This window comes from Macaca mulatta, chromosome X (assembly GCF_049350105.2).
Source record: "Macaca mulatta isolate MMU2019108-1 chromosome X, T2T-MMU8v2.0, whole genome shotgun sequence".
Classification (NCBI taxonomy): Eukaryota; Metazoa; Chordata; class Mammalia; order Primates; family Cercopithecidae; genus Macaca; species Macaca mulatta.
This window is the reverse complement of record NC_133426.1, coordinates 57978333-58002165: the sequence shown is the minus strand read 5'-3', so window position 1 is coordinate 58002165 and position 23833 is coordinate 57978333. Positions and strand designations below refer to the sequence as shown.

Genomic DNA, 23833 nt, shown 5'->3' with positions numbered 1-23833 from the left:
ATCCAGCCAAACTAAGTTTCATAAGTGAAGGAGAAATAAAATCCTTTACAGATAAGCAAATGCTTAGAGATTTTGTCACCACTAGGCCTGCCTTACAAGAGACCCTGAAGGAAGCACTCAACATGGAAAGGAACAACCAGTACCAGCCATTGCAAAAACATGCCAAACTGTAAAGACCATCAAGGCTAGGAAGAAACTGCATCAACTAACGAGCAAAATAACCAGTTAATATCATAATGGCAGGACCAAGTTCACACATAACAATCTTAACCTTAAATGTAAATGGACTAAATGCTCCAATTAAAAGACACAGACTGGCAAACTGGATAAAGAGTCAAGACCCATCAGTCTGCTGTATTCAGGAGACCCATCTCACATGCAGAGACAAACATAGGCTTAAAATAAAGGGATGGAGGAAGATTTACGAAGCAAATGGAGAACAAAAAAAAGCGGGGATTGCAATACTAGTCTCTGATAAAACAGATTTTAAACCACCAAAGATCAAAAGAGACAAAGAAGGCCATTACATAATGGTAAAGGGATCAATTCAACAGGAAGACCTAACTATTCTAAATATATATGCACCCAATACAGGAGTACCCAGTTTCACAAAGCAAGTCCTTAGAGACTTACAAAGAGACTTAGACTCCCATACAATAATAATGGGAGACTTCAACACTCCACTGTCAACATTAGACAGATCAACGAGACAGAAAGTTAACAAGGATATCCAGGAATTGAACTCATCTCTGCAGCAAGCAGACCTAATAGACATCTATAGAACTCTCCACCCCAAATCAACAGAATATACATTCTTCTCAGCACCACATCACACTTACTCCAAAATGGACCCTGTAATTGGAAGTAAAGCACTCCTCAGCAAATGTACAAGAACAGAAATTATAACAAACTGTCTCTCAGACCACACTGCAATCAAACTAGAACTCAGGACTAAGAAACTCAATCAAAACCGCTCAACTACATGGAAACTGAACAACCTGCTCCTGAATGACTACTGGGTACATACGAAATGAAGGCAGAAATAAAGATGTTCTTTGAAACCAATGAGAACAAAGATACAACATACCAGAATCTCTGGGACACATTTAAAGTAGTGTGTAGAGGGAAATTTATAGCACTAAATGCCCACAAGAGAAAGCAGGAAAGATCTAAAATTGACACTCTAACATCACAATTAAAAGAACTAGAGAAGCAAAAGCAAACCCATTCGAAAGCTAGCAAAAGGCAAGAAATAACTAAGATCAGAGCAGAACTGAAGGAGATAGACAAACAAAAAACCCTCCAAAAAATTAATGAATCCAGGAGTTGGTTTTTTGAAAAGATCAACAAAATTGACAGACCGCTAGCCAGACTAATAAAGAAGAAAAGAGAGAAGAATCAAATAGACACAATTAAAAATGATAAAGGGGATATCACCACCGACCCCACAGAAATACAAACTACCATCAGAGAATACTATAAACACCTCTATGCAAATAAACTGGAAAGTCTAGAAGAAATGGATAATTTCCTGGACACTTACACTCTTCTAAGACTAAACCAGGAAGAAGTTGAATCCCTGAATAGACCAATAGCAGGCTCTGAAATTGAGGCAAAAATTAATAGCCTACCAACCAAAAAAAGTCCAGGACCAGATGGATTCACAGCTGAATTCTACCAGAGGTACAAGGAGGAGCTGGTACCATTCCTTCTGAAACTATTCCAATCAATAGAAAAAGAGGGAATCCTCCCTAACTCATTTTATGAGGCCAACATCATCCTGATACCAAAGCCTGGCAGAGACACAACAAAAAAAAGAGAATTTTAGACCAATATCCCTGATGAACATCGATGCAAAAATCCTCAATAAAATACTGGCAAACCGGATTCAGCAACACATCAAAAAGCTTATCCACCATGATCAAGTGGGCTTCATCCCTGGGATGCAAGGCTGGTTCAACATTCACAAATCAATAAACATAATCCAGCATATAAACAGAACCAAACACAACAACCACATGATTATCTCAATTGATGCAGAAAAGGCTTTTAACAAAATTCAACAGCCCTTCATGCTAAAAACACTCAATAAATTCGGTATTGACGGAACGTACCTCAAAATAATAAGAGCTATTTATGACACACCTACAGCCAATATCATACTGAATGGGCAAAAACTGGAAAAATTCCCTTTGAAAACTGACACAAGACAGGGATGCCCTCTCTCACCACTCCTATTCAACATAGTGTTGGAAGTTCTGGCTAGGGCAATCAGGCAAGAGAAAGAAATCAAGGGTATTCAGTTAGGAAAAGAAGAAGTCAAATTGTCCCTCTTTGCAGATGACATGATTGTATATTTAGAAAATCCCATTGTTTCAGCCCAAAATCTCCTTAAGCTGATAAGCAACTTCAGCAAAGTCTCAAGATACAAAATTAATGTGCAAAAATCACAAACATTCTTATACACCAGTAACAGACAAACAGAGAGCCAAATCATGAATGAACTTCCATTCACAATTGCTCCAAAGAGAATAAAATACCTAGGAATCCAACTTACAACAGATGTAAAGGACCTCTTCAAGGAGAACTACAAACCACTGCTCAGTGAAATAAAAGAGGACACAAACAAATGGAAGAACATACCATGCTCATGGATAGGAAGAATCAATATCGTGAAAATGGCCCTACTGCCCAAGGTAATTTATAGATTCAATGCCATCCCCATCAAGCTACCAATGAGTTTCTTCACAGAATTGGAAAAAACTGCTTTAAAGTTCATATGGAACCAAAAAAGAGCCCACATCTGCAAGACAATCCTAAGTCAAAAGAACAAAGCTGGAGGCATCACGCTACCTGACTTCAAACTCTACTACAAGGCTACAGTAACCAAAACAGCATGGTACTGGTACCAAAACAGAGATATAGACCAATGGAACAGAACAGAGTCCTCAGAAATAATACCACACATCTACAGCCATCTGATCTTTGACAAACTTGAGAGAAACAAGAAATGGGGAAAGGATTCCCTATTTAATAAATGGTGCTGGGAAAATTGGCTAGCCGTAAGTAGAAAGCTGAAACTGGATCCTTTCCTTACTCCTTATACGAAAATTAATTCAGGATCGATTAGAGACTTAAATGTTAGACCTAATACCATAAAAATCCTAGAGGAAAACCTAGGTAGTACCATTCAGGACATAGGCATGGGCAAAGACTTCATGTCTAAAACACCAAAAGCAACGGCAGCAAAAGCCAAAATTGACAAATAGGATCTCATTAAACTAAAGAGCTTCTGCACAGCAAAAGAAACTACCATCAGAGTGAACAGGAAACCTACAGAATGGGAGAAAATTTTTGCAATCTACTCATCTGACAAAGGGCTAGTATCCAGAACCTACAAAGAACTCAAACAAATTTACAAGAAAAAAACAAACAACCCCATCAAAAAGTGGGTAAAGGATATGAACAGACATTTCTCAAAAGAAGACATTCATACAGCCAACAGACACATGAAAAAATGCTCATCATCACTGGCCATCAGAGAAATGCAAATCAAAACCACAATGAGATACCATCTCACACCAGTTAGAATGGCGATCATTAAAAAGTCAGGAAACAACAGGTGCTGGAGAGGATGTGGAGAAATAGGAACACTTTTACACTGTTGGTGGGATTGTAAACTAGTTCAACCATTATGGAAAACAGTATGGCGATTCCTCAAGGATCTAGAACTAGATGTACCATATGACCCAGCCATCCCATTACTGGGGATATACCCAAAGGATTATAAATCATGCTGCTATAAAGACACATGCACACGTATGTTTATTGCGGCACTATTCACAATAGCAAAGACTTGGAATCAACCCCAATGTCCATCAGTGACAGAGTGGATTAAGAAAATGTGGCACATATACACCATGGAATACTATGCAGCCATAAAAAAGGATGAGTTTGTGTCCTTTGTAGGGACATGGATGCAGCTGGAAACCACCATTCTTAGCAAACTATCACAAGAACAGAAAACCAAACACCGCATGTTCTCACTCATAGGTGGGAACTGAACAATGAGATCACTTCACTCGGGAAGGGGAACATCACACACTGGGGCCTATCATGGGGAGGGGGGAGAGGGGAGGGATTGTATTGGGAGTTATACCTGATGTAAATGAAGAGTTGATGGGTGCTGACGAGTTGATGGCTGCAGCACAGCAACATGGCACAGGTATACATGTGTAACAAACCTGCACGTTATGCACATGTACCCTAGAACTCAAAGTATAATAATAAAAAAAATGAAAAAAAATACAATTAAACCATCATGAAAAAAAAAAAAGAAATAAGCTTTTTGTGAAAATGCTTTGTGATGTCTCTATTCACATCACAGAATGGAAAATGTGTTTTGATTAACCAGGTGAAAACACTCTTTTTGTAGAACCTATGAAGGGACATTTCTGAGTTCATTCAGGCCCTTAAGTAAGATCCGAATATCCAGCAATAAAAACTAACAACAGCCCATCCGTGCAAACACTTTGTGATGTGTGGATTCATTTCACAGCATGGAACCTGTGTGATTATTAAGAACACTCATTTTGTAGAAATACAAAGATGAGTTTCTGAGCCCATTGAGGCCTCTAAGGAAAAACTGAATATCCAACGGTAAAAACTAGAAACAAACTATGTATGAAAATGCTTTGTGATGTGTGTATTCATCTCACAGAATGGAACCTGTGTTTTGATTCAGTGGGTTGAAACCACTCTTTTTGTAGGATCTAAGAAAGAACATTTCTGAACCCTTAAGGCCTCTAAGGAAATACCAAATATTCAGTGATAAAAATTAGTAAAAAGTTTACTGTGAAAATGCATTGTGATGTAGTATTCATCTCATAGAATGGAACCTGTGTTTTGATTTGGCAGAATGGAAACAGGTTTTTTGTGAAATCTACGAAGGAACATTTCTGAGCCCATTGAGGCCTATGAGAAAGTATGAAATATCCAGCAATAAAAACTAGAAACAAGCTATCGGTGAGAATGCTTTGTGATGTGTGGATTCATTTCACAGGCTCAAAACAGTGTTTTTATTCAGCAGTTTGGGAAAAATTTGTTTTTGAAATGTATGAAGGGGCATTTCTGAAACCATTGAGGCCTATAAGGAAAACAGAATATCCAGGGAAAAAGTCTAGAAACAAGTTATCTGTGAACATGCTTTGTGATGTGAGGATTTACCTTACAGCGTGGAACCCGTGTTTTGATTCAGCAGGTTGGAAACACTCTTTTTGTGGAATCTCTGAAGGGACATTTTTAAACATACTACAGCCCATAAATAAAAACTGAATATCCAGCAAAAAAAGAAAAAAAAAGAAATAAAAAAGAAGTAGAAACAAGCTCTCTGTGAAAATGCCTTGTGATGTGTGGAATTATCTCACAAAATGGATCCTGCATTTTGATTCAGCAGGTTGGAAACACTATTTTTGTAGAATATACAGAGAAACCTTTCTGAGCCCATTGAGGTCGATAAGAAAAAAATCCAATATTCAACAATAAAAACTTGAAACAAGGTATTTGTGAAAGTGGATAGTGATGTGTGGATTTATCTGAAAGAATGAAACCTGTGTTTTGATTTAACAGTTTGGAAACATTGTTTTTGTAGAATATACAAATGGACATTTTTGTGTGCACTTAGGCCGGTAAAAAATCCAAATAACCAGAGATAAAATTTAAAAACAAGCTTTATGTGAAAATGCTTTGTGATTGTCTATTCATATCACAGAATAGAAATTTATTTTGATTCAGCAGGTTGAAAACACTCTTTTTGTAGAACCTATGAAAGGACATTTCTGAGCTCATTCAGGCCCTTAAATAAGATTCATGTATCAGGCAATAAGAACTAGCAACAGGCTATCTGTGGAATTGCTTTGTGATATGTGGATTAATCTCACAACATGGAATGTGTGTGTTTATTAAGAAGGTTGGGAACACTCTTTTTGTAGAAATATAAAGGAGCATTTATGACCCAATTGAAGCCTGTAAGGAAAACCTGAATATCCAGTGATAAAAACTAGAAACAAGCTATCTATAAAAATGCTTTGTGATGTGTGGATTCATCACACAGAATGAAATCTATGTTTTGCTTCAGCAGGTTGGAAACACTCCTTTTGTTGAGTCTATGAGGGGACATTTCTGAGCCCATTGAGGCTGATAAAAAAAAACAAAATATGTAGCGATAAAAAGTAAAAACAAGCTATCAGTGAAAATACATTATGATGTGTGTATTTATCTTACAAGATAGAAACATTATTTTGATGAAGCAGTTTGGGAACTATTTTTTTGTTGAATCTACGAAGAGATATTTCTGAAACCATTGAGGCCTACAAGGGAAAACAGAATATTCAGGGAAAAAAATAAAACTAGAAACAAGCTATCTGTGAAAATGCCTTGTGATCTGTGGATTCACCTCACAAAGTGAAACCTGTGTTTTGATTCAGCAGGTTGGAAACACACTTTTTGTAGAATCTCCGAAGGGATATTTTTAAGTGCACTAAGGCCTATATGAAAAAAAATAAAATCCAGAAAAAAACTAGAAACAAGCTACCTGTGAAAATGCATTTTGATCTGTGGAATCATCTCACAGAATGGAATCTGTATGTTGATTTAGTGTGTTTGAAACAGTCTTTTTGTAGTATCTATGAAGGGAAATTTCTGAGCTCACTGAAGCCTCTAAGGGAAACTGAATATACAGCAATAAAAGCTGGAAAAAAAGCTGTCTGTATAAATGTCTTGTGATATGTGGAATCATCTCTCAGAATGGAACCTGTGTTTTGATTCAACTGGTTGGAAACACTCTTTGTTGAATCATGAAGGGACATTTCTGAGCCCTCAGCCAATTGAGGTTTATAAGAGAAAAGGGAATATCCAGTGATAAAAACTAGAAACAACCTATCTGTGAAAATGCTTTGTGATGTGCGGATTCATTTAATTGAATGAAACCTTTATTTTGATTTAGTCTGTTTCAAACACTCTTTTTATAGAATCTATGAAGGAATATTTCTGAGCCTGTTGAGACCTCTAAGGAAAAACAGAGTATCCAGGGATAAAAACTAGAAAGAAGCTATCTGTAAAAATGTTTTGTGATGTGTGGATTCATCTCACAGAATGGAATCTTTGTTTTCATTCAGCAGGTTGGAAACACAATTTTTGTAAAATATACAAAGATACATTTCTGAGCTCCTGAGTTCCTTAAAGAAAATCAGAATATCCAGCGATAAAAGTTAGCAACAGGCTATCTGTGAAAATGCTTTGTGATGTGTGGATTCACCTCACAGAATGGAACCTGCATTATGATTGAGCAGGTTGGAAACATTCTTTTAATAGAATCTACAAAGGGGCATTTCTCAAACCATTGTAGCCTCTAGGGAAAAACCGAATATCCAGCAGTAAAAACTAGAAACAATCTATCAGTAAAAATGCTTTGTGATGAGTGAATTCATCTCATAGGACGGAAACTTTGGAAACAACTTTTTTTTTCAAATATACCTTGGGACATTTCCGAAAAAAAATTGAGACTTGAAAATGAAAACCAAATATCCAGCCAAAAAAAAAAAAAAAAAAAGAAAACTGGAAAAAAGATACCTGTGGAAATGCTTTGTGATGTATGGATTTAGTGAACAGGGTGGAAACTGTGTTTTGATTCAACAGGTTGGAAACTCTCTCTTTGTAGAACTTATGAAGTTACATTTCTGAGCCTATTGAGGCTTATAAAAAAAAAAGTACCCAGCAATAAAATCTAAAAACAAGGAATGTTGGAAATGATTCTCGATGTGTGGATTCATCTTACAAAGTGGAACTGTGTTCTGATTCAGCAGGTTGGAAATACTCTTTTTGTAGAATCTACAAAGGAACATTTCTGAGCCCCTTGTGGCCTATAAGGAAAAATGCAATATTCAGCGATAAAAACTAGAAAGAAACTATTGTGAAAATGCTTAGTGTTATGTGAATTAATCTGAAATAAGAGAACCTGTGCTTTGATTCACCATGTTGGAAAGACTGGTTTTATAGAATCTGTGAAGTGAAATTTCTGAGCCCATTGAGGCCTCTAAGGAAATGCCAAATATCCAGATATAAAAAATTAAATACAAGCTTACTGTGCAAATGCTTTCCGATGTGTGGATTCATCGAATAGAATGGAGCCTGTATTTTTATTCAGCAGGTTGGAAACATTGCTATTTGTAGGATTTACAAAGGAACAATTCTGTGCCCATTGAGGTCTCTAAGGAAAAACCAAATATACAGTGGTAAAAACTAGAAAAAAAGCTATCTGTGAAATAGCCTTTTGATGTGTGGATTCATCTCACAGAATGTAACCTGAGACTTGATTCAACAGGTTGGACACACTCTTTTCGTAGAATCTATGAAGGGACATTTCTGATATTATTGGGCCCTCTAAGGAACAACCGTATATCCAGTGATAAAAACTAGCAACAGGCCATCTGTGAAAATGCTTTGTGATGTGTGTGTTTATCTCCCAGAATAGAACCTTTATTTTGATTCAGCAGGGTGGGAACACTCTTTTTATAGAATCTACAAAGGGACATTTCTGAGCCTAATAAAAAGTATAATGAAAAACCAAATATCCAGTGATAAAAACTAGAAACAACTATCTGTGAAAATGCTTTGTGATGTGTAGATTCACCTTACAGGTTGGAAATTGTGTTTTGATTCAGTTGTTTAGAAAGATTCTTTTTTTTTTTTTTTTGAGACAGAGTCTCACTCTGATGCCAGGCTGGATTCCAGTGACACGATCTCAGCTCACTGCAACCTCCACCTCCTGGGTTCAAGTGATTCTCCTGCCTCAACCTCCTGGGTAGCTGGGACTACAGGCGTGCACCACCATGCCCAGCTAATTTTTGTATTTTTAGTAGAGATGGGTTTTCACCATGTTGGCCAGTATGGTCTCAATATCTTGACCTCGTGTTCTGCTCATCTTGGCCTCCCAAAGTGCTGGGATTACAGGCCTGACACCACACCTGGCCTAGAAAAAAAAATCTTTTTTTAATCTAATGTACAAAGGAACATTTCTGAAAACTTTGAGGCCTATTAAAATATATAAATAAATAAAGAGTATCCAGGGATATAAAATAGAAAAAAGCTATCTGTGAAAATGCTTTGTTATTTGTGCATTCATTTTACAAAATGGAACATGTCTTTTGATTCAACAGGTTGGAAACACTTTTTTTGTAGAATATAAGAAGGGACATTTTTGAGTCCATTGAGGCCTATAAGTAAAAACCGAATATCCAGAGATAAAAATTAGAAACAATTTTTTGTGAAAATGCTTTGTGATGTGTGGATTCATCTCACAGAATGGAAACTATGTTTTCATTCAGCAGGTAGGAAACACTCTTTTTGTAGAATCTTCAAAGGGATATTTCTGAGCCCCTTTAGCCTTCTAAGGAAAAACCGAATATCCACAGGAGAAAACAAAAAATAAGAACAACAGAAAAACTAAAAACAATCTATGGGTGAAAATGCTTTGTGATGTGTGGATTCGTCTCACTGAATGGAACCTATGTTTTCATACAGCAGGTTGGAAATCACTGGTAGAATCTACGTAGGGACATTTCTGAGCCCATTGATTCCTATAAGGAAAAACCAAACACCCAGCGATAAAAACTAGAAACAAGTTATCTGTGAAAATGCTTTGTGACTTGTGGATCATTTCACAGAATGGAAAATATGTTTTGATTCAGCAGGTTGGAAACACTCTTTTTGTACAAACTATGAAGGGACATTTTTGAGTTCATCAAGCTTCTTAAGGAAACTCCGAATATATAGTGTTAAAAACTAGCAACAGGCTATCTGTGAAAATACTTTCTCATGCATGGGTTCATCTAACAGTATGAAAACTGTGTTTGAATTTAGTACGTTCCTAAACACTCTTTTTGTAGAATCTACAATGGGACATTTCTGAGCTTATTGAGGCCTATGAGGTAAAAACAAATATTAAGCTATAAAAACTAGAAATAATGTATCTGAGAAAATGCCTAATGATATGTGGATTCATCTGAAAGAATGGAACCAGTGTTTTGATCCAACAGGTTGAAAACACTCATTTTGTAGAAAATATGAAGGGACATTTCTTAGCTCATTGAAGCCCTAAGGGGAAATCCGAATATACAGTGACAAAAACTAGCAACAAGCTATCTGTAAACATGCTTTGTGATGTGTAGATTCAAGTCACAGAGTGGAACCTGTGTTTTGATTCACCAGGTTGAAAACACTCTTCATAGAATCTATGAAGGAACATTTCTGAGCCCATTGAGGCCTAGAGTGAAAAGGTGAACATCCAACAATAAAACTAGAAACAAGCTGTCTGTGAAAACTTCATGATCTGTGGATTCATCTCATAGAATGGAACCTCCATTTTGATTTAGCAAGTTGGAAAAACCCTTTTTGTAAACTTTACAAAGGGACACATCTGAGCCCATTGAGGCTTATAAGGAAAAATCAAATACCCAACTTTATAAACCAGAAATGAGTTCTCTGTGAAAATGTTTTGTGATGTGTGGATTCATCTCACAAGATGGAAACTGTGTTTTGATTCAGCAAGTTGGAAAGAGTCTTCTTTTAGAATTAACAAAGGGTTATTTTTGAGCCCATTGAGACCCATATGAAAAACTGAATATCCAGCAACAAAAACTAGAAACAAGCACTCTGGGGAAAGGATTTGTGATGTGTGGATTTTTCTCACTGAATAGAACCTGAGTTTTGATTCAGCAGCTTGGAAACACTCTTTTAGTGGAATCAAAGAAGGGATGCTTTTTAGTCCATTGAGGCCTATAAGGCAAAACAGAATATCCAGCAATAAAAATTAGAAACAAGTTATCTGTAAAAATGCTTTGTGATGTGTGGATTTATCTCACAGAATGAAAAATGTTTTTTAATTCAGCAGGTTGGATATACTCTTTTTGTAGAATCTACAAAGGGACATTTCTGAACCCATTGAGACTTACAAGGAAAAACCTAATATCCAACAACAAAAACTAGAAACATGCTATCTGCGAAAATTCTTTGTAATGTGTGGATTGATTTCACAGAATGGAACCTGTGTTTTGATTCATCTGGTTGGAAACAATCTTTCTGTAGAATAGGCTTATAAGAAAAAACTGAATATCCAGTTAAAAAAAAACCTAGAAAGAAGATATCTTTTGATTCACGTGGTTGGAAACAACCTCATTGTATAATATACAAAGGGAGATTTCTGAGGCCATTGAAATGTATAAAGAAAAATGGACTATCCAGAGATAAAAACCAGAAAAAAGCTATCTGTGAAAATGCTTTGTGATGTTTGCATTCTTCTCGCAGAATGGAACATACGTTTTGATTCAGCAGTTTGGAAGCACTCTTTTTGTAAAATCTAAAAAGGGACAATTCTAAGCCTAATAATGCCTACAAGAAAAAACAGAATATCCAGTGACCAAAACTAAAAAGAAAGCTATCTTTGAAAATACTTCGTGATGTGTATATTCATCTCAAAGAATGAAAGCTGTGTTTCAATTCAGCAAATTGGAAATTTATTTTTGTAGAATCTATGAAGGGATGTTTCTGAGACCATTGAAGGGTATAATGAATAACTGAATATTCATTTATTTCTTTAACTTTATTAACTAACTATATTAACTTTATAAACTAGAAGAAATTCTCTATGTGAAAATTCTTGTGATGTGTTGACTCATCACACAAGATGGAAACTGTTTTTATTAGCAGTTGGAAAGAATCTTCTTGTAAAATCCACAAAGAAATATTTCTGAGCTCATTGAGGCCTATAAGGAAAAAACAAATATCCAGTGATAAAAACTGGAAACAAGCTATCTGTAAAAATGCTTTGTGATGTGTGGATTCATCTCACAGAGTGGAACCTGTATTTGATTCACCAGGTTGGAAACACTTTTATTGTAGTATTTACAAAGGGACCTTTCAGAGCAAATTGAGCTGTATGAGGATGGTGGGGTGAGGAATAATATGTAGTGATGAAAACTAGAAACAAGCTATCTGGGAAAATGCTTTATGATGTGTGGATGCAACTCACAAAATGGAACCTGTTTTTTAATTCAACAGTTTAGAAACACTCTTATCGTAGAATCTATGAAAATATGTTTCTGAATCCAATGAGGATATAAGAAAATACAGAATATCCAGGGATTAAAACTAAAACAAGCTATCTTTGGAAATGCTTTGTGATGTTTGGATTCATCTCACAGAGTGGAACGTGTTTTTTTCAGCACTTTATAAACACTCTTTTTTGTAGAATCTATGAAGGGACATCTCAGAGCACAATAAGGCTTATAAGACAAAATGGAATATTTAGCACTTAAAACTAGAAATCAACTATCTGTGAAAATGCTTTGTGATGTGTGGATTCATCTCATGAAATGGAACCTGTGTTTTGATACACCTGTATAGGAACACTCTTATTGTAGGTTTTACGAAGAGATGTTTCTTAGCCCATTGAAGCTATAAGAAAAAAACAGAATATCCAGCAATAAAATCTAGAAACAAGCTATCTGTGAAAATGCATGCAATGTGTGGATTCAGTTCACAGGATGGAAACTGTGTTTTGATTCAGCATGTTGGAAGCACACTTTTCAAAAAAACTATGAAGGTACATTTTTGAGCTCATTGAGGTTTAAAAGAAAAAAACAAATATCCAGCGATAGAATCTAGAAATAAGCTGTGAAAACGCTTTGTGATATGTGGAATAATCTCACAGAATGAAACCTGTGTTTTGATTTACAGAATTGGAAATTATTTTATTGTAGAATCTCCAAAGAGACATTTCTGAGTCCATTGAGGCCTACAAGGAAAAAAAAAAAAAATCCAGCGATAAAACTAGAAATAAGCAATCTGTGAAAATGCTTTGTGATGTGTGGATTTATCTCACAGAATGGAACATGAGTTGTGATTCAGCATGTTGAAAACAATCTTATTGTCGAATCTATAAAGGAACATTTCTGAGCACTTTGAGTCCTTTAAGGAAAAATCAAATATAAAGTGATAAAAACTAAAAGCAAGCGATCTGTGAAAATGGTTTGTGACATATGGATTTATGTCACAGAATGGAACATGTGTTTTAATTAGACATGTTGGACATACTCTTATTGTAGAATTTACAAAGAGCCATTGCTAAGCCCATTAAGGTCTATAAGGAGAAACCGAATATCCAGCAATAAAAACTACAAAATAGCTATTTGTGAAAATACTTTGTGATGTGTGGATTCATCTCACAGAACAGAACATGCCTTTTGATTCACAAGTTTGGAAACACTCTTTGCAGAATCCAGGAAGGGACACTTCTGAGCCAAGCAAAGCCTATAATGATAAACCAAATATAAAACAATTAAAAAATAGAAACATGCTATCTGTGCAATAGAATAGATTTTTGTAGAATCTAGGAAGGGACATTTCTGAGCTCCTTGAAGCCTTTGAGGAAAAATCAAGTATCCAGTGATAAAAATTAGAAATGAGTTATTTGTGAAAATGCTTTGTGATGTGTGGATACATCTCACAGAATGAAGCCTGTGTTTTGATTCACGGTGCTGGAAACACTGTTTCATAGAGTCTATGATGGGACATTTCTGAGCCCATTGAATTCTGTTAGGAAAAATCAAATATTCAATGATAAAAACTGGAAGAAACCTATCTGTGAGAATGAATGTGATGCCTGGATTCATCTCACAAATGAAACTTTTGTTTTAATTCACCTGGTTTGAAATTCTCTTTTTGTAGAATCTACGATGGGACTTTTCTCAGTCCATTGAGGTCTACAGGAAAAAATCCAATATTTAGCACTAAAAGATAAAAACAACCTATCTGTTTAAATGCTTTGATTTTTGTGGATTTATCTCACAGAATGGAACTTGGGCTTTGATTCACGGTGCTGGAAACACTCTTTTTGTAAAATCTATGAACGGACATAGCCTATTGTGGTGTATGAGGAAAAATAGAATATCCAGTGACAAAAAACAGAAACAAATTATCTGTGGACAGGCTTTGTGATGTGTGGATTCACCTCACAGAATAGAACCTGTGGTTTGATAGACCAGGTTGGAAACGCTCTTATTGAAGAATCTACAAAGGGACATTTCAGAGCCCATTGAGACATATAAAGGAAAACCGAATATTCAGCGATATAAACCAGACAGAAGATATCTGTGAAAATGCTTTGTGATGTGTGACTTCATCTCACAGAATGGAATCTCTGTTTTGATTCAGCAGATTGGAAACACATTTTTTAGTACCTTGGAAGAGACATTTCTGAGCCCATTGATGCCTATAAGGAAAAAAATATATGCAGCAAAAAAAGCTAAAAATAATCCATCTGTGAAAATGCTTCGTGATTTGTGGATTTATCTCACAGAATGGAACCTTTATGTAAGATCAAAGGAGGGGCATTTCTGAGCCTATTGAAGTCTATAAGGAAAATTTGAATATTCAGCTGTAAAACTAGAAAAAAATCTATTTGTGAAAATGCATTGTGATACCTGGATTGACGTCACAGAGTGGAATCTGTGTTTTGATTGACCGGGTTAGAAAGACTGTTTTTGTAGAATCTATGACTGTATGTTTCTGAGCCCAATTGGGCATATAAAAAACCCCCTGCATATCCAGTGATAAAACTAGAAACAGCTACCTATGGAAATACTTTGTGATGTGTGGATTCATTTCACAGAATAGATTCTCTCTTTTGATTCACCAGTTTGGATACACTCTTCTTGTAGAATTTATGAAGAAACATTTCTGAGCCAATTGAAGCCTGTAAGGAGAAACCAAATATCCAGCAATAACAACTGGAAACAAGCTATTTGTGAAAATACTTTTTGATTTTATTTACCTTCTTCTTTTTATTTTTATTTTTTTCTGGGATACATGTATAAAATGTGCAGATTTATTACATAGTTATATATGTGCCATGGCAGTTTGCTGCACCCATCAACTCATCATCTATATTAGGTATTTCTACTAATGCTATCCCACCCCCTGACAGGCCCTGGTGTGTGATGTTCCCCTCCCTGTGCCGATATGTTCTCATTGTTCAACTCCCACTTAAGAGTAAGAACATGTGGTGTTTACTTTTCTGTTCCTGTGTTAGTTTGCTGAGAATGATGGTTTCCAGATTCATCCATGTCCCTGCAAATAACATGAACTCATTCATTTTTATGGCTGCATAATATTCCATTGTGTATATGTGCCACATTTTCTTTAGTCTATCATTGATGGGCATTTGGGTTGGTTCCAAGTCTTTGCTATTGTGAATAGTGCTGCAATAAACATACATGTGCAAGTGTCTTTATAGTAGCATGATTTATAATTCTTTGGGTATATACCCAGTAATGGAATTGTTTGGTCAAATGCTATTTCTAGTTCTAGACCCTTGAGGAATCACCATACTGTCATCCACAATGGTTGAACTAATTTACGCTCCCACCAACAGTGTAAAAGCATTCCAATTCCTGCACATTATCTCCAGCATCCGTTGTTCCCTGACTTTTTAATAATTGCCATTCTAACTGGCGTGAGATGGTATCTCATTGTGGTGTTGATTTGCATTTCTCGGTGCAATGATGAGCTTTCTTTCACATGCTTGCTCACTGCATAAATGTCTTCTGTTAGAGCAGAACTGAAGGAGTCTGGATTCTTCTCACAGAGTGGAATCTGTGTTTTGATTCAGAAGGTTGAAAACACTCTTTTCCTAGAATCTACAAAGGTACGTTTCTGAGTCCACTAAGGTGTATAAGGAAAAACAAAATATCTAGGGAAAATATTAGAAACAAGCTATCTGTGAAGATGCTTTGTGATGTGTGCATTCACTTCAGAGAATGGAACCTGTGTTTTCATTGACCAGGTTGGAAACACTTTTTTTCATAGAATTTACATAGAAACCTTTCTGAGCCCATTGAGGGTTATAAGGAAAATTGTTGTATCCAGCAATAAGAACTAGAAACAAGCTATCTGTAAAAATGCTTTGTGATGTGTCAATACATCCCACTGAATAAACCTGTGTTCTGAATGGCTTGGTTGGAAACACTCCTTTTGTAGAATCAACGAAGAGACATTCCTGAGCCCATTGAGGCCTTTAAGGAAAAAGTGAACATTGAGCAACAAAAAGTGGAAAGAAGCTCTCTGTGAAAATGCTTTGTGATATGTGGATTCAATTCACAGAACGGAACCTGTGTTTTGATCGACCAGAGATTGGAAACACTCTTTTGATAGAATCGATGAAGGGACATTTCTGATCTGTCAAGGCCTATAAGGAAAAATCAAATATCCAGTAATAAAAACTAGAGACATAGTATTTGTGATAATGCTTTGTGTGTGGATTCGTCTTACAGAATGGAACGTGTGTTTTGATTGACCACGTTGGAAGCAGTCTTATTGTTGAATCTACGAAGGGACATTTCTGAGTCCATTGTCGCCTGTAAGGAAACAAAAAACAAAAACTACAACAACAACAACCACAACAACAAAAACTAATAAACAGCTGTAAAAACTAGAAACAAGCTATCTGTGAAAAAGCTTTGTTATGTGTGGATTCATTTCACAGAATGAAACTTGTATTTTGATTTACCAGGTTGGAAACACTTTTCTTGTAGTATCTACAAAGGGACATCTCTGAGCCTATCAAGGCCCACAAAGAAAAGCTGAATATCCAGCAATGTAAACTAGAAACAAGCTATCTTTGAAAATGCTTTGTGATTTGTGGATTCAACTCATAATGAAACCTGTGTTTTCATCAACCAGAGATTTTAAACACTATTTTTGTAGCATCTACAAAGAGATATTTCTGATCTGTCAAGGCCTATAAGGAAAAATCAAAATCCAGCGACAAAAAATAGAAACAAGGTATCTGTGATAATGCTTTACAATGTGTGGATTTATCTCACAGAATGAAACCTGGGTTTTGATTCAGCAGGTTCAAAACACTCTTTTTGTTTAATCTACGAAGGGACATTTCTGAGTCCATTGTAGCCTGTAAGGAAAAATTGAATATACAGCAATAACAACTATCAACAAGCTATCTTCCAAAATGTTTTGTTGTGTGTGGATTCATTTCATAGAATGGAACTTGTGTTTTGATTCAGCATGTGGGAAAATGTTTTTTGGAAAAAGTTGGAAAAAGGATCTATGAAGGAACATTTCTAAGCCTATTGCGGCCCATAAGATAAAACTGAATATCTAGCGATATAAACTAGAAACAAGCTATCTGTGAAAATGCTTTGTGATGTGTGGATTCAACTCACAGAGTGGAACTTGTATTTGCCTTAACCAGATTGGAAACACTTTTTTTGTAGGATCTACTATGGGACATTTCTTACCTGTTGAGGACTATGAGGAAAAATTGAATATTCAGAGATAAAAACTATAATCAAGGTATCTGTGATAATGGTTTGTGATGTGTGGATTCATCTCACAGAATGGAACCTGTAATTTGGTTTAGCAGTTTGGAAACACTCTTGTTGTAGGATGTAGAAATGGGGCATTTCTGAGCCCATTGAAACCTATAAGAAAAAACTGAATATCCAACAATAAAAACTAGAAACAAGCTATCTGTCAAAATGGTTTGGGATGTGTGGATTCATCTTAAAGAGTGGAACTTGTATTTTGATTCAGCAGGCTGAATAAACTCTTTTATTGCAGGATCTATGAAGAGACATTTCTGAACCCATTGAGTACTATAAGGAGAAGCCAAATATCCAGGGATAAAAGTGAGAAACAAGCTATCTGTGAATATGCTTTGTGATGTGTGTATTTATTTCATGCAATCTAACTTGCTTTTTACTAAAACAGCTTGGTACTGACATAAATAGCAGACACAGGGACCAAGGGAATAGAACGCAGAAATCAAAAACAAATCCCCACACCTACAGTAAACTGTAAACTCATTGAATATATAGTTGCTAATAACATACATTGTGGGGGGCGTGCCCAAGATGGCCAAATAGGAGCAGCTCCAACCTCCAGCTCCCAGAGTGAGTGACACAGAAGATGGGTGATTTCTGCATTTTCAACTGAGGTACGAGGTTCATGTCACTGGGGCGTGTCAGACAGTTGGCTCTGGTCTGTGGGTGCAGCCCGAACAGCGAGAGCTGAAGCAGTGTGAGGCATCACCTCACCTGGGAAATACAAGGGGGAAGGGAATTCCTTTCCCTAGCCAAAGGAAATTGAGGTACCCAACCACTGGAAAATTGGGTAACTCACACCCTCATACTGTGCTTTATCAAGGGTCTTGGCAAATGGCACACCAGGAGATTATATCCCACACATGGTCCAGAGGGTCCCAGGCCGACTGAGCATCTCTCATTGCTAGCACAGCAGTCTGAGATCTAACTGCAAGGTGGCAGCGAGGCTGGGAGAGGGGTGCCCACAACTGCTGAGGCTTAAGTAGGCAAACAAAGCTACCAGGAAACTCGAATTGGGTGGAGTACAACTCAGTTCGAGGAGGTTGGCCTGCCTCTGTAGATTTCACCACTAGGGACAGGGCATAGCTAAACAAAAAGCAGCAGAAACCTCGGCAGAGGTAAATGTCCCTGTCTGACAGCGTTGAAGAGAGCAGTGGATCTCCCAACATGGAGGTTGAGGTCTGAGAATGGACAGACTGCCTGCTCAAGTGGGTCCCTGACCCCTGAGTAGCCTAACTGGGAGACATCCACCACTAGGTGCAGATTGACACCTCACACCTCACACAGCAGGGTTCAGCCCTGAGACAAAGCTTCCAAAGCAAGAATCAGACAGCAACACTTGCTGTTCAGCAATATTCTATCTTCTGCTGCCTCCACTGCTGATACCCAGGCAAACAGGGTCTGGAGTAGACCTCAAGCAAACTCCAACAGACCTACAGCTGAGGGTCCGGACTGTTAGAAGGAAAACTAACAAACAGAAAGGACACCCACACTAAACCCCAATAGTACGTCACCAGCATCAAAGACCAAAGACAGATAAAACCACAAAGATGGGGAAAAAGCAGTGCAGAAAAGCTGGAAATTCAAAAAGTCTGAGCACATCTCCCCCTCCAAAGGAATGCAGCTCATCACCAGCAATGGAACAAAGCTGGAGGGAGGACGACTTTGACGCGTTGAGAGAAGAAGGCTTCAGTCAATCAAACTTCTCAGAGCTAAAGGAAGAACTACGTAACCAGTGCAAAGAAACTAAAATCCTTGAAAAAAGAAAGGATGAATGGAAAGCTAGAATAACCAATGGAGAGAAGGCATTAAAAGAACTGATACAGATGAAAACCATAACAAGAGAACTATGTAACAAATGCACAACCTTCAGTAACCGACTCAATCAACTGGAAGAAACAGTATCAGCGACTGAAGATCAAATAAATGAAATGAAGTGAGAAGAGAAGTCTAGAGAAAAAAGAGAAAAAGAAATGAACAAAGCCTCCAAGAAATATGGGTTTATGTGAAAAGACCAAATCTACGTCTCATTGATGTGCCTGAAAGTGACAGGGAAAATGGAACCAAGTTGGAAAACACTCTTCAGGATATCATCCAGGAGAACTTCTCCAATCTAGTAAGGCAGGCAAACATTCAAATTCATGAAATACAGAGAACACCACGAAGATACTCCTCGAGAAGAGCAACTCCAAGACACATAATTGTCAGATTCACCAAAGTTAAAATGAAGGAAAAAATGTTAAGGGCAGCAAGAAAGAAAAGTCGGGTTACACACAAAGGGAAGCCCATCAGACTAACAGTGGATCTCTTAGCAGAAACTCTCCAAGCCAGAAGAAAGTGGCGCCAATATTCAACATTCTTAAAGAACAGAATTTTCAACCCAGAATTTCATATCCAGCCAAAATAAGTTTCATAAGTGAAGGAGAAATAAAATCTTTACAGACAAGCATATGCTTAGAGATTTTTGTCACCACCAGGCTTGCCCTACAAGAGATCCTGAAGGAAGCACTAAACATAGAAAGGAACAACCGTTACCAGCCATTGCAAAAACATGTCAAAATGTAAAGTCCATCAATGCTAGGAAGAAACTGTATCAACTAGCGAGCAAACTAACCAGCTAATATCATAATGACAGGATCAAGTTCACATAACAATATTAACCTTAAATGTAAATGGACTAAATGATTGAATTGAAATATACAGACTGGCAAATTGGATGAAGAGTCAAGACCCATCAGTTTGCTGTATTCAGGAGACCCATCTCACATGCAGAGACACACATAAGCACAAAATAAAGGGATGGAAGAAGATCGACCAAGCTAATGGAAACTAAACAAAACAAAACAAAACAAAAACCGGGGTTGCAATCCTAGTCTCTGAAAACTCAGACTTTAAACCATCAAAGATCAAAAGAGACAGAGAAGGCCATTACATAATGGTAAAGGGATCAATTCATGAGGAAGAGCTAACTCTCCTAAATATATATGCACTCAATACAGGAGCACCCAGATTCATAAAACGAGTCCTTAGAGACTTACAAAGAGACTTAGACACCCATGCAGTAATAATGGGAGACTTTAACACCCCACTGTCAACATTAGACAGATCAACGAGACAGAAAATTAACAAGGATATCCAGGAATTGAACTCAACTCTGCACCAAGCAGACCCAATAGACATCTACAGAACTCTTCACCCCAAATCAACAGAACATACATTCTTCTCAGCACCACATAGCACTTATTCCAAAATTGACCACGTAGTTGGAAGTAAAGCACTCTTCAGCAAATGCAAAAGAACAGAAATTATAACAAACTGTCTCTCAGACCACAGTGCATTCAAACTAGAACTCAGGACTAAGAAAATCAATCAAAGCCACTAAACTACATGGTAACGGAACAACCTGCTCCTAAATGACTACTGGGTACATAACAAAATGAAGACAGAAATAAAGACGTCCTTTGAAACCAATGAGAACAAAGATACAACATACCAGAATCTCTGGGACACCTTTAAAGCAGTGTGTAGAGGGAAATTTATAGCACTAAATGCCCACAAGAGAACACAGGAAAGTTCTAAAATTGACACCCTAACATCACAATTAAAAGAACTAAAGAAGCAAGAGCAAACACATTCAAAAGTTAGCAGAAAGCAAGAAATAACTAAGAACGAGCCGAACTGAAGGAGACAGAGACAAAAACACCCTCCAAAAAATCAATGAATCCACGAGCTACTTTTTTGAAAAGATCAACAAAATTGATGGACCGCTAGCAAGACTAATAAAGAACAAAAGAGACAAGAATAAAATAGATGCCATAAAAAATGATAAAGGAAATATCATCATCGACCCCAAAGAAATACAAACTACCCAAATGATTATAAATTATGCTGCTATAAAGACACATGCACACGTATGTTTATTGCAGCACTATTCACAATAGCAAAGACTTGGAATCAACCCAAATGTCCATCAGTGACAGAGTGGATTAAGAAAATGTGGCACATATACACCATGGAATACTATGCAGCCATAAAAAAGGATGAGTTTGTGTCCTTTGTAGGGACATGGATGCAGCTGGAAATCATCATTCTTAGCAAACTATCACAAGAACAGAAAACCAAACACCGCATGTTCTCACTCATAGGTGGGAACTGAACAATAAGATCACTTGGACTCTGGAAGGGAAACATCACACACCGGGGCCTATCATGGGGAGGGGGGAGGGGGGAGGGATTGCATTGGGAGTTATACCTGATGTAAATGATGAGTTGATGGGTGCAGCACACCAACATGGCACAAGTATACATATGTAACAAACCTGCACGTTATGCACATGTACCCTACAACTTAAAGTATAATAATAATAAATAAATTAAAAAAAGAAAAAGAAAAAGAAATACAAACTACCATCAGAGAATATTATAAACAGCTCTATGCAAAAAAAAAAAAAAAACTAGAAAATCTAGAAGAAATGGATAATTTCCTGGACATGTACACTCTCCCTAGATTAAACCAGGAAGAAGTTGAATCCCTGAATAGACCAATGGGAGGCTCTGAAATTGAGGCAATAATTAATAGCCTACCAACCATAAAAAGTCCAGGACCAGACGGATTCACAGACGAATTCTACCAGAGGTACAAGAAGGAGTTGGTACCATTCCTTCTGAAACTATTCCAAACAATAGAAAAAGAGGGAATCCTCCCTAATTCATTTCACGAGGCCAAAATCATGCTGATACCAAAGGCTGGCAGAGATACAACAAAAAAAGAGAATTTTAGACCAATAGCCCTGTTGAACATCGATGCAAAAATCCTCAATAAAATGCTGGCAAACCAAACTCAGCACATGATTATATCAATAGATGCAGAAAAGGCCTTTGACAAAATTCAACAGCCCTTCATCCTAAAAACTCTCAATAAATTCGGTAGTGATGGAACGTCTCTCAAAATAATGAGAGCTATTTATGACAAACCCACAGCCAATATCATACTGAATGGGCAAAAACTGAAAACATTCCCTTTGAAATCTGGCACAAGACAGGGATGTCCTCTCTCAACACTCCTACTCAACATAGTGTTAGAAGTTCTGGCTAGGGCAATAAGGCAAGAGAAAGAAATCAAGTATATTCAGTTAGGAAAAGAAGAAGTCAAATTGTCCCTGTTTGCAGATGACATAATTGTATATTTGGAAAACCCCACTGTCTCAGCCCAAAATCTCCTTAAGCTGATAAGCAACTTCAGCAAAGTCTCAGGATACAAAATCAATGTGCAAAAATCACAAGCATTCTTATACACCAGTAACAGACAAACAGAGAGCCAAATCATGAATGAAGTCCCATTCGCAATAGCGTCAAAGAGAAAAAAAATACCTAGGAATCCAACTTACAAGGGTTGTAAAGAACCTCTTCAAGGAGAACTACAAACCACTGCTCAGTGAAATAAAAGAGGACACAAACAAATGGAAGAACATACTATGCTCATGGATAGGAAGAATCAATATTGTGAAGATGGCCATAGTGCCCAAGGTAATTTACAGATTCAATGCCGTCCCCATTAAGCTACCAATGACTTTCTTCACAGAATTGGAAAAAAACTGCTGTAAAGTTCATATGGAACCAAAAAAGAGCCCACATTGTGAAGACAATCCTAAGTCAAAAGAACAAAGCTGGAGGCATCACGTTACCTGACTTAAAACCATACTACAAGGCTACAGTAACCAAAACAGCATGGTACTGGTACCAAAACAGAGATATAGACCAATGGAACAGAACAAAGCCCTGAGAAATAATACCACACCTCTACAGCCATCTGATCTTTGACAAACCTGACAAAAACTAGAAATGGGGAAAGGATTCCCTATTTAATAAATGGTGCTGGGAAAATTGGCTAGCCATAAGTAGAAAGCTGAAACTGGACCCTTTCCTTACCCCTTATATGAAAATTAATTCGAGATGGATTAGAGACTTAAATATTAAACCTAAAACCATAAAAACCCTAGAAGAAAACCTAGGTAATACCATTCAGGACATAGGCATGGGCAAAGACTTCATGTCTAAAACACCAAAAGGAACGGCAACACAGGCCAAAATTGACGAATATGATCTAGTTAAACTAAAGAGTTTCTGCACAGCAAAAGAAACTACCATCAGAGTGAACAGGCAACCTACAGAATGGGAGAACATTTTTGCAATCTACTCATCTGACAAAGGCCTAATATCCAGAACCCATAAAGAACTCAATGAAATTTACAGGAAAAAAAACCAACAACCCCATCAAAAAGTGGACAAAGGATATGAACAGACATTTCTCAAAAGAAGACATTCATAGAGACAACAGACACGTGAAAAAATGTTCATCATCACTGGCCATCAGAGAAATG

At 37.0% G+C, this 23833-nt stretch overlaps 1 long non-coding RNA gene across 1 annotated transcript in view; it reads right to left on the bottom strand.

Moving 5' to 3' along the window:
* Nucleotides 1–14894: 14894 nt before the first annotated feature.
* The window catches only part of LOC144338697 (uncharacterized), a 96565-nt gene continuing 87626 nt past the window's right edge, over nt 14895–23833 (bottom strand). Inside the window, exon 2 of the long non-coding RNA XR_013412992.1 lies at nt 14895–16469. This is a non-coding gene — a long non-coding RNA (uncharacterized LOC144338697). The remainder of the gene's footprint in view (nt 16470–23833) is intronic.